We start from the raw sequence: 16274 nt of genomic DNA, 5'->3' as shown, positions 1-16274 counted from the left end.
GAGGGCGAGGCCCCAAGTGGGAAACCCTGCCCCGCGCAAGAGGAAGCTACTTTCGCTACTAGAAACGGGAAATTCGGTGTACGGAGGGGGCAGAGGGGTCTCACAACAACTGGTATCAGAGCGCTATTGTAAACTTACGAAACATCAGCAAAAATTGCCTAAAATTTTAAAGTAAATCTGGGAAATAATGTTTTCACTTGTTAAGATTATGTTTGAAATAAACTTCATAAATTGAAAACTCATAAATTGAACTAGATTTTTAGATGGATACCCCAAATCTATCTAGCATTCCTGGACTCTCCCAGAGTCAGGTATGATCGCCCTGTTGAAATATACAAGTGAATAGGGTGTGTGTGGGAACAAGCCCTTGGCAAGAGGCTGTAAAAGAGAATCTATAAATGTGAGAGAACATGTGAAAAGGTGAAAAGTATCTACTGGGAGAGAATAAAGGGTAGCACGAGGAGATTTAGGAGGTGTGGAGATATTCTGGGAAGAGGTGGAGAGAATCAAGCAAAAGAGGTGCAGTGAATCAGGGAGAAATCAGTGGGATTGGATGCTTGGATGCAAACTCTATAAATTGAGGCATTGGCCTAATGAGATTTTGCTGGTTTTTTATTATCCATGCCTACATTAAGCTATTAATTAATTGCTCACTAATCACATCTTAATTATCATCTAATCTCGTTTTTGATGATGTTGATTCTAGCATTTGATCCACCACAGCTCATCACATTGCTGCAAATTTAACATGGTATCAGAGTCTAGCCTAGAATCTATCAATTTATGAGCCCATTATCTTGCTAATCACCTAGATAATTAGGATTAATAGATAATTAAGTTTTTTCCTCTTTTTTCAATTAGCCTCTATACCCCCAGCTGGTGGAGGAGCTCTCTCTTCCTTCATACAAAAAATTAGCCCAAACCACTTTAGCCAAGCATAGCTATAACTTTGTGCTCCAGCCCATTTAAACAAAAGCTCAAACCGCCGACGCACGCAGCAGTTCTACGCGATTTTGCAGGCGCCTATTTTCTAAAGAAAAAATGAGATCTCTGCTGCTCCAGATGCAATGGGTCTAATTCCTCTTGGCCCTAGGGGTTTTCAAGGGTGCTCTACAAGCCAGTGAAGATGGTTTTTAATTTGATCAAGTCTACATTTTGATCCAAGCTCTTCATCAAATCTGCCAGGTGACTTTTATTGGAATTTATGGCCCCTCTACATGGCTTTAGTAGTGGACCTTAGTAGATTATTTCTCTGAGGTTTAGTAGCTTGGCTTTAGTAGTGGACCTTAGTAGGTTATTTCTCTAAGGTTTAGTAGCTTGGCTTTAGTAGTGGACCTTAGTAGATTATTTCTCTAAGGGTTACTAGCTCCTTTTTTGGATGGTCCTATTTTCAGCTTTTTTATATGCCTTAGTGGAGAATCTCTACTTCTTGCACTCTACTCTAGGCTTTGGGTGCTCACTTCTAGGCAAGTGATAAGCATCTTGATTAGGATTAGATCCTAATCTCCTCCTTAATCCTTTTGTACTTCAGCCTATTCAAAGACTCCTCATCTAATGAAGAAAATACTTAGCTTTTGCCTTATTCACATTGTCATTATGCTCATATGATTTGTCTTTAGCTAATCTAGCTATGCTTAAGCATAGTCTTGCTTCCTAGTTCTTAATAGTTAAAAAAGAGAGATATTTAGAAGAAATGATGCATTTTTGACATCTCAGTATGGGGGAATTTCCCTCATGAAGGAGGTGCCTATTTCACATGTGTGGGAGAGTTTTAAACTCCCAAATAATGAGATATTTTTATCTCTCCTCTCTCCCGTTTCAACTAGATCCAAAAAAGTGGACTAAACTGACCCAAAAATGGTCAAAAATTGACCAAACTGATATGGAAAATTCTAGAACCAGTGGGCTTGGTTAGAAGCTCACTTTTTCCCATAAATAGAAGCCTTCCCCTTTGTTGAAGCTCAATAGTGTTTTGCACTGTTACCCTACTTCTCCCAAGAGCCAAAAACCGTGAATTTACTCATAATTCATTAGTTTTTTACCTTCCCTCTTCTAAAGATTGGTGGCCACTCTTGTTTCAAACAAGAGTAGATCCCTCAAACCATCAAGCCAAAGGAAAGCTCTCAAATTCTCCTTGTAAGTTGGAGATTCTTCTCTTTTCTATTTCATTTTATGGTTTTTTATGATTTTTGTCTTCTCTAATATGAATATGATGTTATGCCTCATTGAAAAAAGGCATTCCCCTCTCTTCTTTAGTAAATCCAACCATTCTTTATCCTAGATGAATGATTAATGGATAAAATTAAGTTTTTCATAATGTTTCTCTTGATAAGTAGAAAATGTTTACACTAGAATGATTTAAATACTCTTGGTGGACTTCTGATTAATTTTAGAGAGTTAAAAATTGAAAAATGGTCAGCCATACAAAGGAGGTTATGGTGAAATTTTCTAAAATTGTAAAAAATAAGTTTTACTTTTTTTATTCAAAAAGAGTAATTCCCATCGTATATGTATTCTCAAAGTGTTATTTTTCATCCTAGGTATAGAAAAATGCTTACTAAAAATTAAAAAGAAAGTGTTACTTTCTTTAGAATTAAATTCTATGTATAGAAGGAAGCTTATTGAAATTTTATTTTGATCATAAAAGAATGATTTTCATCATAAATGATTTGTATGCATAAACATATGCATAAAAGATATTTTTTATTAAAAGTGTGATTTTTATCATAAATTATTTTTATGCATAAAAGATATTTTTTATATTAAAAGTGTGATTTTCATCATAAATAATTTTTATGCATAAATGGATGCATAAAAGAAATTCTTTTATATTAAAAGAGTGTTTTTTATCATGAATGATTTTTATGCATAAAAGATATTTTTTTATATTAAAAGTGTGATTTTCATCATAAATGATTTTTATGCATAAATGGATGCATAAAAGATATTTTCTTATATTAAAAGTGTGATTTTCATCATAAATGATTTTTATGCATAAATGGATGCATAAAAGATATTTTTTTATATTAAAAGTATGATTTTCATCATAAATGATTTTTATGCATAAATGGATGCATAAAAGAAATTCTTTAAAAGAGTAATTTTCATCATAAATGATTTGTATGCATAAACATATGCATAAAAGATATTTTCTTATTAAAAGTGTGATTTTCATCATAAATGATTTTTATGCATAAAAGATATTTTAATATTAAAAGTGTGATTTTCATCATAAATGATTTTTATGCATAAATGGATGCATAAAAGAAATTCTTTTATATTAAAAGAGTGATTTTCATCATAAATGATTTTTATGCATAAACATATGCATAAAAGATATTTTTTTTATATTAAAAGTGTGATTTTCATCCCAAATGATTTTTAATGCATAAATGGATGCATAAAAGATATTTTTTTATATTAAAAGTGAAATTTTCATCATAAATGGATGCATAAAAGATATTTTTTTATATTAAAAGTGTGATTTTCATCATAAATGATTTTTATGCATAAATGGATGCATAAAAGAAATTCTTTTATATTAAAAGAGTGATTTTCATCATAAATGATTTGTATGCATAAAAGATATTTTTTTATATTAAAAGTGTGATTTTCATCATAAATGATTTTTATGCATAAATGGATGCATAAAAGATATTTTTTTAATTAAAAGTGTGATTTTCATCATAAATGATTTTTATGCATAAAAGATATTTTTTTATATTAAAAGTGTGATTTTCATCATAAATGATTTTTATGCATAAAAGATATTTTTTATATTAAAAGTGTGATTTTCATCATAAATGATTTTTATGCATAAATGGATGCATAAAAGAAACTCTTTTATATTAAAAGAGTGATTTTCATCATAAATGATTTTTATGCATAAATGGATGCATAAAAGATATGTTTTTATATTAAAAGTGTGATTTTTATCATAAATGATTTTTATGCATAAATGATTTTTATGCATAAATGGATGCATAAAAGAAATTCTTTTATATTAAAAGAAATTTTCATCATAAATAATTTTTATGTTGCCATATATATAGGCAGTGATGTGTGTGAACACACTTAGGACCGCCGAGGCACTTTTTCCCTCTTTAGGAGGTTTTTTCCCCCGGCTTGTATATACGCCCATCATTCTAGGGCTAACTTATCTTTTGTACATTGACACAATCTAATACACTTTGTGTTGTGTGCATTCTTGCTTCTTCTTCTCCAAGCTTTGTGTGCTTTCCTGCAACCCTAATTCCAACAATTGGTATCAGAGCAGGCATCGGCTCCCAGGGCTACGCCGCCGGCACCCTCCGACTCACGTTCTCCGATTGAGGTGAGCATTCACGAGCGCTTGCTATACTCTGCAAATTGCATCTGAGGTCGTTTCAGGCTCCGTTTTTGCATTTCAAGTTCTGCACAGGTGTTTTCGTCATTTTCTGTAGAAATTTCGACAGTGCAGTTTTCTGCAAAATAGGCATATGTGTTCTATTGTGGACCGTGCTTCATAGCACGAGTTGTTTTCTGTTCAGTCTTTGCTTCATTACAGGTAGCTTTTGCATCAGTTTCAGTCACACTGGTCATGGCTGATAACAACAATGATGTATTTCACATGTTATTTGCTGATGACAAATTGGATGGAGACAGCAACTACCCACTTTGGGCATACATGATGCAGCATGTTTTGGTTGCACAAGGAGTGTGGAACATTGTGCAGGGTATGGATGTACGTCCAGGTTCTGTGGATGTAGGATCTGTTGAGGATGTTGCAGGTTCTAGCAGCTCTACTGTTGCTGCTGTTTTACCACTGCTGAACAAGCTCGTTGGGGATGCGCAGGCTCATGCCTTGATTGCACTTTCTGTCAAACGTAACATCACCCCACATATTCGTTCAGCTAAAACAGCAAAACAGGCTTGGGATATTCTAGTTGGTTTGTATGCAGGTCGTTATAACGAGGCAAAAATCTCTTACCTGCGTAAAGAGCTAGAATCGAAGATTATGTAGGAAGATGATGACATGAATGTTTTTCTTGCTGAGATTAAAGATCTCAAGGAACAGTTGATTTCTGCAGGTGAGATTATTCCTGATCATTCTCTTGTGCAAACTGTTCTTGATGCTTTACCTGAGTCATATCAGACTTTTGCTTCCACATGGAGACTTGTTACTGAGGACAGACCTGATGTTGTCAAGTATGATAATTTAGTCAATAAGCTCTTGCAAGAAGCGCAGTCCAGGCAAAGCAGGGCTAGGCAGCATGCAGTTGATCAGGCATTTATTGCTGCCCAGCAGAGAAGAAGTGGTAAGGCAGCCCCTTCCACTGTTTCTTCTCCTATTAATAGGTCTGCAACTTCTTCTCCTTCCACAGGTAGCAACAATAAGTCTGAGAAGGCTCTTGATAAAGGCAAGAAAAAGATCAGGTGCAACTATTGTAAGGCAAATGATCATGTCATTAAGAATTGCCCTAAGCTAAAGGCTAAAGAGGCAAAGAAGAAAGAGTCAAATGCAGCCACAATAGCGGATGCTTCTACAAATGCAGATTCTGCAAATGTTGTGCAAGATACAGAATGGGCGTTTAACGTGTATTGCCAGTATGACCCATATGTACATGATGCATGTTTGGCAGTTTCTGTTGACTCTCATGTATGGTATTTTGACAGTGGTGCTACAAAGCACATTACCTCGCATCGTGATATGTTCACTTGTCTTGAGGCTGTCCCTAATGGGAATACTGTCACATGTGCCAATAATGCTTCTTACCCAATGAAGGGCATTGGTAAAATTATGCTTACTACTACAAATGGCAGCGCTTTCACACTTTCAGATGCTTTGTATGTGCCAGGGATAAAGAAGAATCTATTGTCTGTCTCTGCGCTTGCTAGACTTGGACTTGTAGTCAAATTTATGGATGACAGATGTACTGTTCATGATTTGACTTCTGGTGATACGATTATTATATCTGGCACCTTGTTTCGTGGGCTGTATAGGCTCAATTCTTATGACAAGTGTGTGGAAGATTCAGCAAATGCAGTTTCTGATGAAAAGGCAGTTTCAGATGCTAAACTATGGCATGCTCATTTTGGTCATCTAAACTTTGCTAGTTTGCTGCGTTTGCAGAAATTTGATATGGTTGCTTCCTTGCCCCCTCTTGAGGCACCATTGAAACATGTTTGTGAAGGCTGTATTTTGGGCAAAATGCAGCATTCTGCGTTTCCAAAGGATGGTTCTGTGCGGGCCACTCGCAAATTACAACTTGTACATAGTGATGTACGTGGGCCTATGCAAACTCCATCATTTGGTAAACACTTGTACTTCGTGACTTTCATTGATGATTACTCAAGGCATGCATGGGTATATCCACTGAAGGCAAAGTCCGAAGTATTTTTGTGCTTCAAACAGTTTTTGCTTATGGTTGAAAATGTATCCAACAGTGTAATGTGGGCACCCTCCGTTCTGATCGAGGGGGGGAGTACATGTCTAAAGAGTTTGATGCATTTCTGGCTAGTCGTGGGATAAAACACCAATGTACAGTGCCATATACCCCTCAGCAAAATGGTGTTGCTGAGAGAAAAAACAGGTCACTTATGGAGATGGCACGATGCATGGTCAAGAGCCAAGCTTTGCCACATGCGTTTTGGCTTGAGGTTGTCATGTGTGCTGCATATGTACTCAACAGGTGTCCCACTAAGGCCTTGCAGTCTATTACTCCATATGAAGCTTGGCATGGCAAGAAGCCTTCTATTGGTCACTTGCGTGTCTTTGGTTGCTTGGCCTATACTTTAGTGCCTATGCAACAACGCAGAAAATTGGATGATAAGGCTGTCAAATGCATTTTTGTTGGTTACAGTGCTGAGAGCAAGGGTTACAGATTGTATCATCCGCAGTCAAAGCGTATCTTGATTAGTCGAGATGTTGTTTTTGTGGAAGATGCTGTACAGCCTTTGTTATCATGTACCAAAGAGACAAGTGTGAGCTCATGTATTTGATACGCTGTTGCCTGCACCTATGTCTAGTCGTACTCGTTCAGGTTTTCAGCATGCCTCTTATGCATCAGATTGTTATGCTTTGGCTGTGTCTAGTATGTGTGAAGAGGAAGAACCTCTTTCATTTGATGAGGCACAAAAATCAGAAAATTGGTTGGCTGCAATGCAAAGTGAATATGATGCTATAATGAAGAATGGTACATGGTCTTTGTGTGATTTGCCTATTGGTAAAAAGGCCATTGGATGTAAGTGGGTTTTTAAGTTGAAACGAAAGCCAGATGGTAGTGTTGATCGCTATAAGGCTAGACTTGTTGCAAAGGGTTATGCTCAAGAAAAGGGCATTGATTTTGATGAGACCTTTGCTCCCACTTGTCGTATGACTACCATTCGTAGCATTTGTGCATTGGCAGCTTATAGTGGTTGGAATGTACATCAGTTGGACATAAAGACTGCGTTCTTGAATGGAGATTTGCATGAGGAGGTGTATGTATCGCAGCCTCGTGGTTTTGTTCAAAGAGGGCAGGAAAACAAAGTGTGCAGGTTGAAAAAGGCTTTATATGGTTTAAAGCAAGCTCCACGAGCTTGGTATGAAAAGATACATGCATATTTGACTGCACAAGGTTTTCAGAATAGTCCAACAAAAAGCACTTTGTATGCTAAACATGTGGATGATGTACATCTAATCATTGCTCTCTATGTCGATGACATGCTGCTCACACGACCAAATGAAAGTCATATTGCTGATTTTAAGGCTGATTTGAATGCCTCTTTTGAGATGTCAGATTTGGGGCATTTGCATCATTATTTGGGGATACAATTTAAGCAGTATGATGGAGGTATTGCTTTGTGTCAAACAAAGTATATTGAGACATTGTTGCAGAGATTTGGCCTTGAAGATTGCAAGCCTATTGCTACTCCAATGGAGACAGGTTTGAAGTTGAGTCTTCATGATGCTGGAGATCACTTTGATGTCACACTCTATCAGACAGCTGTTGGTTGCCTCATTTATGTATGCATTACGAGGCCGGACATTCAGTTTGCAGCCTCACAGGTAAGCAGGTTTATGCATAGCCCAGGGTCTCAGCATTGGAAGGCAGTTAAATGCATCTTTCGCTACTTGAGTGGCACCATACATCTTGGGTTGTTTTATCCCAAGGGGGGATCGTTGCCGCCAGATTTGCATGCTTTTTCGGACTCAGATTGGGCTGGTTGCTATGACACAAGAGTGTCCACAAGTGGTTTTTGTTTCATGCTCGGTAGATCATGCATATCTTGGTTGAGCAAGAAGCAACCTACTGTGGCCACTTCTAGTTGTGAAGTTGAGTACAGGGCAGCTTTCACAGCTACGGTTGAGTGTGTGTGTGGCTCAGACGGCTTATGTGGCTGACTTGCGTGTTGGACAGGAGTCTGCCACCTCTATCTTCACTGACAGTCAGAGCACATTGGCAGTTGCGAGAAACCTAGTTTTCCATGCTCGCACAAAGCACATTGAGGTGCATTATCACTATGTCAGGGAGAGACGCTCAGCAGGAGAGATCAGCTTGGCCTATGTGCCAACACAGGACAACCTCGCCGATCTTTTCACAAAGGCGCTTCCTCGTGAGAAGTTTGAAGCTTTTCGCAAAGCTTTGGGCTTGCTCCCCTTTGTGGATTGATCTACTTCGGGCATGGCACTCCCCTATACATGAGTGCCAGCTCTCGGTCACACCATCACTCCCAGGGGGGATTTGTTGCCATATATATAGGCAGTGATGTGTGTGAACACACTTAGGACCGCCGGGGCACTTTTTCCCTCTTTAGGAGGTTTTTTCCCCCGGTTTGTATATATGCCCATCATTCTAGGGCTAACTTATCTTTTGTACATTGACACAATCTAATACACTTTGTGTTGTGTGCATTCTTGCTTCTTTTTCTCCAAGCTTTGTGTGCTTTCCTGCAACCCTAATTCCAACATTTTATGCATAAATGGATGCATAAAAGAAATTCTTTTATATTAAAAGAGTGATTTTCATCATAAATAATTTGTATGCATAAACATATGCATAAAAGAAATTCTTTCATGTTAAAAGAGTGATTTTCATCATAAATGATTTTTATGATGATAAAAGTGTGACTTTCATCAGAATTGGATTTTATGAATAATTAAATGCATATAAAATTTTTAAAATTAAATAAGGGTTCTCTTTAATCCTCTGTTAATTTTCACAAAAATTGGAAAAATGAATAAGTAGATAATATTTTAGAGGAAATTCTACCGTTTTATATTCACTAAGATGGGAATGAGAAAATTTCAAATAAACTATTGAAGTCGGAGATCGAGATAAATGATTATTTTATTCCTCCTAGGAATTCATGTTTAGTTTAGAAATCTATAAGCAAATATTCAATGAACGAAATTTAGAAAAAGAGAAATTGAAATATAACCTTTCAAGAAGGATAGTTTAGGAAGAACCTTTCCAAACCCAAACTCTGATTCAGACGATTGACCAAGACCTAATTCCTTCGTCAGTTTCGACCAATGACGATGTGCCCAGTTCAGGAAAAATGCACTCAAATCACCCACTGAATCTGAAACTAAGATGAGACCTTTGAGTTTGATCTGAGGATCAAGATTACAAAATTCAAGGAATTGTGCTTGGGAATCCAGACCTGTGATCTAGAAGTATTGGGATACGAAATTAAGATATAACCCTTGTATTCAAAAACAAAATCAAAACTGAAAACTTGTATAGAAATCCTGTTTTCTTAAAGGACTGTCTTACGCCAGAATGCTGGGTGAAGGGAGCATTTGGCATATGTGTTTATCTAAGGGAAGTTCGGTTGCAACAGCTCGCGGGGAGTGTTCAAGGGACAGCTCACACGGCAAAAACCTGCCCAGGTCTTGACCAGCCTTGGTATGGTGAAAAATGGTGCTTCTGGGTACGATGGGCGAGGGCCAACAAAGTGGTCCCTGACTGAAGTACCAAGACACCTAAGGAGGATCCTAGAGGGTTCTGACCAGGCGATGCACGCTCTCGCGGTGCTTAGGACACCCATGCGTATGTCGTGGGAGATATATATATAAATGTTGATGAAATGATTATTGTAATCTGTTACCGGATCTCGTTGCTGACTAGCTGGTCCCAACGGAGAGTCCAGAGTGGTACACTTTTTGTGAAACAAGGGATTGAATGGAAATTTTGAGTTATGAAATCTGTGACCATATTTGTTTTGTCAATGGATTATTTTTATATTAAAGTTTTAAAGAGGAGTGTGTGCGTACCTATTTTCTAAAGCTAAAAGTTAAGAAAGGCATTCAATTATGGGTGGGTGAGTACTTGTTTGGTTCTACCGATTCCAGTGGTATGGTGGTGGCTAACCCATGGGCCGGATGGGGTTAGGCCAGAATCAGTGGAGTTTTAATAATCAACCTAAAAAATCTTAGAATTACGCTAGGATTCGAGTAGTTAGCTGATAAATTTTCTCAATTGAGTGGATCAACGGATGTGCCTGATTTTGATTAGGAAAAAAGCATTGAAATTGCTCAGATGATCAAATTATTCAGTGATAGTTCCTTCTATCTTGTTTATTCAGGTGAAGGATAGTTTAGATTGATCTCGTCAGAAAAATTCTTTAAGAAAATTCAAATAGGTGGAATCGTCCTTGCTTTTCGGGCATGGGAAATTTCCCCAGTTTCGGTTTTCAGAGTGACCACCAGCCTAGGCTCGTGCCCGGACATTCATGGGCGAGGCCCCTAGTGAGAAACCTTGCCCCGCGCATGAGGGGGCTGCTTCCACTCTGTCAGCTACCGAGAGTCCGGTGCGCGGAGGGGGCAGATGGATCTCTTAGTTGGTATTAGAGCGCTGTTGTAAATTTAAGTAACATCAGCAGAAATTGCCTAAATTTTTAATAGAAATCTGGGAAAGAAATGTTTTTCACTTGTTAATAATATGTGAATGAACTTCAAAAATTGAAAACTTATAAATTGAATTGGAAATTTATAGATGGACACCCCGAACCTATCTGGAATTCCGGGACTCTCTCAGAGTCAGGATATGATAGCTTTTGCATTTGATCACCTCATCAACTCTGCTATGACCCGAATGAGCAGAGTGAGACTCGCTCGCCATTTTGAGAGTCTTTACTTTCCTGATCCTCTTGAGCGACGTCGGTATATGTGGTTCTGTGGAGGACGGTGTATTAACATCAGTACCAGTCAGCGTCAGAGGCTCAGGCAAAATATTTCCTTGGCCATGATTCTGATAAGACTAGGGCTTGTTCAGCATGTTCAACTCTGTGATCATTCACCCAGGAACTTCAGAACTTCATGCCGATTTTTTAGACTTCTTAGCCGCTTTATCCCGGGAAATAGAATTACAGCATCGAATGTCTTCTTCACAGTTTCGCTTCTTTATACGATTACGACTGAGGCACTGATTCTGGAGCCAAGTTGCTCTATGTACATATTGCAACTTTTATATAAATATAGAAATGTTTTCTGGAGAAAAATTCCATGTTGTATAAGTGATTGTTTACAGACGATCTGATAAAGAAAAATCTGTTATCGGACATATGTCATAGATCTCTAATAAGATCATTGTCTTGTTTAAGAAATTGTTTTCTGAACCTCATAAGTCTTAGGATCTCGTGGATGATATCAAAATAAAAATTCAATAATATATAAATTTTTGGAAGGATCATGAGACGAGGAAACCGTGGCCATCAGCCAGACCCTCTCTCTGAAGATGACGAGCTTGACCCTGATGTTCACAAGGCTCTTCACATAGGACTCAGCCAGGACCCTTCAAAGGAGAAGGGGAGAACTTGGGCGAGGCTGTGGAGAAATGGGTGGAAGCCATGGAAGAATATTTTGACGTCACAGGCTACAATGAGCAGAGCAAAATGGCTCTTGCCCAGTGGAAATAGCCAGGGTAGCATGGAGGAACCACTGTGACACCAACCGTCTGGATAGAAATACTCAGTCTTGGAACGACCTAAAAACCTATTTGAGAAAGAGATTTTGTCCCCCTGGATTTTTGGAAATCAAAATGAACGAATTCTTAGAGCTAAAGTAGGAGAGCAAAACCATCGAGGAATATCACCAGGCCTTTGCTCTTCTACTCAAATATTCACCACCTCTAGATGAAGAAAAACTCATGGCCAGGTTCATTCGGGGAATGAACGAACCCTTGGACACACTGGTCAAAAATGCCAAGCGAGTGTCCATGGCTGAAGCCGTAAGAATGGCAAAGGATTTTGCCAAAGCCTTTGTAGTAAAGGTCCCGCGAAGCCTCCACCCTCTAACTTTAAAAGATTCCAAGCCCAGGGAAGTAATTCAAACTTTCCACCCCCGAAGAGGCAGCCAGGCTTGAATCAGAATCAGGATGCAGGAAGATTCTGAAATGAAGGAAGACCCTTCCCCCAGAATACTTTCTCAGGAGCCCCACCTCTTTCAAGAAATCAGAGGGATGAGCTCAAAAGTGAAAATCGATGTTTTGGATGCCAAGGTTTTGGTCACCAGTTGAAAGACTACCCGACTCCTGCCATGTCAAGGGGACAGGGAAGTCAAGGACCCCGAGTTCAGAGACCAACTCCTTCATACCAATCTAATCAGGGTCCGTCTTGCCCAAGCCAAGGAAACCCTAGAAGAACTCCAACTCAGCCATATGCCTCTATTGTCCAGAGTAACCTTAGAACTCCTTCCCAGAACTGGGGAAACCAAAGAGAAAGAATTCCGCCTCAGACTGCAGCAGCCAGAGCAGTCACACTTTCAGATGTAGTAGAAGAGGAAAGAGGGCAGATCTATGTTGCAATTGAAAACCAAGGGCCTAACCGTCAGTTCGTCATCCATACTTCGGCAGAGTATCAAGGTAAACCTTTTAAGCTTTTGATTGATTCAGGCAGTTCTTATTCATTCATTTCCCCTGGATGCTTGCGTAAGCTAGTCTTAGATCAGAAATCAGGGAAACCTATGCAAGTTGAATTGGCAAGTGGGAAGATTCTTTTCACTCACCTTGAAATAGAACGTATTCAGTTCAACCTAGATGGGAGTTTAACTGACTGTCAATTCAGAGTTATACCTTTGGGAGTTTTCGACGAGATCCTTGGAATGGATTGGCTCCACAAAAATCAAGCTGACATTCACTGTCATCGTAATGGAACCATTTCCTTCCGTGACCTTCACGGAAACAAGGTTCAAGGAACCGAAATTTCAAGATCCCCAAATCTGCAGCAGCAGTTAGTAAAGGCTTCTAAGTTACTAAAAGGACTTAGAAAGAAGCAGCGCATTTATCTTGTCAAAATGAATCCGGTAGACTCAAAGTTAAAAACTAAAGAATCTGAATGGTTAAGTGATTATGATGATTTATTCCCAGCAGAATTAACAAAGATGCCTCCAATTCGAGAAGTAGATCATGTGATAGAATTGACCCCAGGAGCTAGTAGCCCTGCACACGTACAAAATGCGAGTTCCTGAAGCCATAGAACTCAAGGAACAGCTTAGATAGCTGTTAGAACAAGGGTTTGTAAGACCCAGTGTTTCACCTTGGGGTGCGCCAGTTCTCTTTCAGAAAAAGAAAGATGGAACGCTTAGACTCTGTGTGGACTATAGAGGTCTAAATCAGCTGACAATTAAGAATAAGTATCCTATTCCCAGAATTGATAAGCTTTTGGTGGACAGGCTAAGTGGAGCCCAGATCTTCACTAAGATAGATCTCAAATCAGGGTATTACTACCAGATCAGGATTAATGAGCAAGATATCCCAAAGATAGCCCATCAATACTCGGTATGGGCATTATGAATTCATGGTCATGCCATTTGGATTGACAAATGTCCCAGCTACATTCAATCGCTTAATGCAAGACATTCTCAGAGAATACTTGGATGATTTTGTTCTTGTTTTCTTTGATGATATTCTGATTTACTCAAAGAATGCAGCTGACCATGAAGCTTATGTCAGAAAAGTTCTTGAGATTCTAAGGAAGCACCAACTTGCAAAAAAGAGCAAATGCACTTTCTTTGCCGACCATGTTGAATACTTGGGCTTTCTGGTATCCAAAGATGGAATTTCTCTAGATTCCACAAAAGTCCAAGTAGTCATAGATTGGCCTGAACCAAAGACAGTGAAAAAAGTCAGAGGATTCTTGGGATTGACTGGTTGGTATAGAATTTTTATACCAAAGTATGCTCTCATAGCTTCCCCCCTGACTAATCTTCTCAAGAAGAATATTCCGTTTCAATGGTCTGCCAGGTGCCAGAGTGCTTTTGATAAGCTGAAGACCGCCTTGGTAACCAATCCCGTTCTGAAGCTACCAGATTTCTCTCTACCCTTTGAGGTAGTAAACTAATGCAAGTGGTTTTGCCCTAGGAGGTGCACTCATGCAGGAAGGTCATGTAGCGGCCTATGAATCCCGAAAACTCAGAACGCATGAGAGGAATTATGCTATCCATGACCTGGAACTACTTTCAGTAGTATATGCCCTAAAGTTGTGGAGACATTACCTAATGGGACAAAGATTCACTTTGATGAGACAGATCATCAGAGCTTAAAGTGGATCTTCACTCAGAAGTATCTCAACATGCGCCAAAGAAGGTGGATGCAGACCCTGCAAGAATTTGATTTTGAAATCAAGTACCACCCAGGCAAAGAAAATGTGGTAGCAGATGCCCTCAGCAGAAAAGCTTCCTTGCTTGCAATTACTATAGTATCAAATCCTTTGATTAGTGAAGCAAGAGAGAAGATCATGCAGGATAGATTCTTTGGCCCTATTGCTACCCTATTTATGCAGGAAAGCAAAACTCCACATGAGCTGAACAGAGTTCAAGGGTATAACCTGGATGATGGCATTATGTATTATAATCGCAGGCTATGCATTCCCAATGATGAGGGAACCAAGGGTCAAATTCTGAATAAAGCCCATGACAGCCTTATAGCAAGACATCCAGGTTTCATCAAAACCTACATGTCTGTAAAGAAAAGCTTCTTTTGGCCTGGTCTGAAAATGGATGTACTGAATCATGTACGTCAATGTCTGACATGCCAAAAAATCAAAGCTGAAAGAGTAAAAATGCTTGGGAAGTTACATCCATTGGACATTCCCCAAATGAAGTGGGAATGCATCAGTATGGATTTTATTACTGGATCACCTTCAGTGCAATTAGGTTACAACTCCATTTTCGTGGTAGTTGACAGACTAACCAAAGTTGCCCATCTGATTCCAGTAAAAGAAAACTACACTGCAGTGGATGTGGCGAGAGTGTTCCTCAAAGAAATCTTCAAATTACATGGCCTACCCAAGAGAATAGTAAGTGATCGAGATCCCAAGTTTACTTCAAGGTTCTAGACTGCATTTTTCGAAGCAGTGGGAACTTTCTTGGATCTTAGCACAGCTTATTACCCTGAGACCGATGGTCAAAGTGAAAGGGTAAACCAAGTAATTGAAGATATACTTCGGTCATGCTGTGTGTGGCAGGGAACCCAAGAAGTGGCTAAGCTATCTGCACCTAGTCGAGTTCGCCTACAATGCTTCTTATCACAGAAGTATTGGGATGAGCCCTTTTAAAGCTCTGTATGGACAAGATTGCTTAACTCCATTAACTTGGTCCGACCCATTGATTAGGGTCAAGATGTATAGACAGATGCTTGTTGATGACATGGAGCAACAGATGAGGTCAATTCATAAAGATATTAAAGCTGCCCAGGATCGACAGAAGCAGTATGCAAATAAGAAGAGGACAAACAAAAAGTTTGAAGAAGCAGATATGGTCTTCATTAGAGTACGGCCCAAAAGAAGTTCTCTATCTCTTGGGAAGCACAAGAAGTTATCCCCCAGATATTGTGGGCCATATCTAATTACAAAGAAAGTAGGTGACTTAGCTTATGAACTTCTTCTGCCTTCTCATCTCTCAAAGTTCATAATGTATTTCATGTAAGCCTTCTAAAGAAATATGTGCCAAGCCCAAATCATGTGCTTGATGATGAAATCCTAACCTCTTCAACCCAAGGGCAGATGGAACTCCAACCTGAAGAAATTCTTGATGTTCGAGAAAAGATTCTCAGGAACAAAATTCTCAGAGAATTATTGGTAAAATGGAAGTTCTATCCTTTTGAAGATGCCACCTGGGAGAATGAAGCCGATCTGTTGCAGGATTACCCCCAGTTTGCGAGATGAGAGCATCTCACATTTTTCAAGTGGGAGAGAATGTAAGATTCCTCCCCAGCCTCTCAAGATGTCCAACATCTTCCCCTGTAATCAAATCCCTCTTCAGAAATATAAAAGATCTTGTTTCTACCACTTTTGGCCTAGAAAGAGAAAAT

Source organism: Cibotium barometz, chromosome 26, assembly GCF_041138505.1.
Source record: "Cibotium barometz isolate CiBa-2024 chromosome 26, ASM4113850v1, whole genome shotgun sequence".
Classification (NCBI taxonomy): domain Eukaryota; kingdom Viridiplantae; phylum Streptophyta; class Polypodiopsida; order Cyatheales; family Cibotiaceae; genus Cibotium; species Cibotium barometz.
Note: the sequence above shows the minus strand (reverse complement) of the source record.